Source organism: Ceratotherium simum, chromosome 28 (assembly GCF_057802395.1).
Source record: "Ceratotherium simum simum isolate JZ-2026a chromosome 28, ASM5780239v1, whole genome shotgun sequence".
Classification (NCBI taxonomy): domain Eukaryota; kingdom Metazoa; phylum Chordata; class Mammalia; order Perissodactyla; family Rhinocerotidae; genus Ceratotherium; species Ceratotherium simum.
The window spans coordinates 30,248,357-30,250,474 of NC_141927.1; positions in this window are offsets into that span (position 1 = coordinate 30,248,357).

Sequence of the window (2,118 nt, forward strand, 5' to 3'; positions counted from 1 at the left end):
TCTGTCTTACCAGATCTTATCCAGAATACTTATCACTTCCTACTCACTAGATTTAATTTGCATGAAGTCATCACTATAAGAGATCAGTATGATGTTCTGCAGAATGCCAAGATTATCAAGGTCCCTTATGATTCTATTGTGACAGAGAGAGGAAAGTTAGCAAACCCCAGGACAAGACTATGTATATATTTTGCAGTTTATGCTATGTGAATGAAAACAGCTTCTTAATGGGCACCGAAAGAATATGTATGCTATATCAATAGCTGTATACCAAATTCCAGAAGGCATTTTGATCTATTCTAGTAAAAATCCTACCTCTAGCACTTTAACTGTGATTGAGGCCACCAGTTGGTCAAGTTTATGTAGTTCCTCATAATCTGCCCTGTTCTATCTTGTTTTCTCAAGGTCCAGATTGGTGAATTAAATGAGAATGTGATGAAAACTACCACATCTGCATTCTTTAAGTATTTAGGGTGACACTAATCACTGCCGTTTTACCTAGGATATAGCATTACTCTTGATTTACTGTCTTGGTGGGGTCAAGGGGAGTTTCATTTCTTAGACCTGGTCTTTTCTATCCTACCATAATGGGTCTCTCTCTAAAGTTTAGGAAACAAATATTTCTAAGTGTATTCATCCTAATTATGCTCCAAAGACCTGAGGTGAAAACCACAGGGTGGGTTCTTGGATCTACTGTTACTGTGAGATGAACCTTAGCCACGCCATTATTGTCATATGCCCACATTCTAACAGAGGGGTCGTGATGGCATTGTGCTTCCCCTGGAATCAGTGTTGGCTAGGACCCATTATCCTAAAGGTCTTGAAAAATCTGGATATTCTTTTCCTACTGTATAGTTACTCTGGGAAATGAGTGTAGGTTCTTTTAGGGAAGAATTAGGGGAATCACCACTGCAGATATTTGCACTGCAGGGGCTTTCCTTAAAGAGACCTAGACTTCATTCCTCTTGTTCTGAAAACTAGCAGAGGTGTGGAAACTGGGCAAAGGATTGTAATTTATAATTGTAGTGACTGAGATCAGGCTTCTCACCTACTCTTGATATTTTTGGTTTTATAAATCAAGCAATACTCTTATTAGTTGCTTATTCATCTCACCTCTAGAAAAATCATGATCTATGGCAAAGATCTCTGTGAGCCAAGGTCCCCACTGTTCTCTATTATGCAATAATGTCTATCTCATCTAAAATAGTTAAGTTCTGCCACATGGTCTCTAAAATTCCAGAATATTACCATTACTACTCCCATTAGGGATTCTAGATCCATAGCAGTATCTTCTGTCAACAACCTTGGACACAGAGGACAGCCATCCCTGCTTCTCAGTGAGGATAGTGCTACTCTCCCTGACACATTCTTTATTACTTTAGTGAAGGGAATGTTGGGATTATAATCAGCTGGTGGATTTTCTTAATAATGGAGGGTCTTAAATAATAAATTCATCCTGGCATGTCTACCTCTCAGAACTATTTGACTCCTTCTCTAATACTCTGCCAGGGTAGTTCTGATTTTCACCTCATTTTCCGTAGGCCTTCATTGTTTCCAAACTTCAAAGAGCCATTCTAGCATGTTAGGATGGGCTCCAGGAATTCTTGCCAAAACGTTAAATCATGAGTCAAGGAAGAGGATCCCCTATCAGTAAACTCTCCCCTTTCTGGTCTTATATTCCATCCTTCTTGATCTACTACCCTCAAGGTCCAGTCCCAGGCATGTTCTCCTAGTTCTTGCCAATAAAAACATACCAGCCAAGTCCTGAGGCTTGATGAATAATCCCTTTATTCTCATAGCAAAAGAGTGAGTTCCCACTTAGGGCATACTGAGGCTTTACTCTAGATATTAATCTCTAAACAATGAAGAGGAGCAGGACAGATTTGGAGGAAGACAAGAATCATTTTGTGAAAGACCTTATGAGACCTCTGAACAATGGGATGGCTGCTCTACCCTAGTCAAAGAGAAGACCAAAAAATTCTAGAGGTTCAAGTTTCCCAAGTGCATCTGCCTAAATGTCATCATCCAAGTATTAGTGTCCATTTCTTCTCTATGAAAGTCCTAAATTTACCATAGGAGAACTACCAGGACTGTGAATTCAGCCTCTTTTGTAACTCC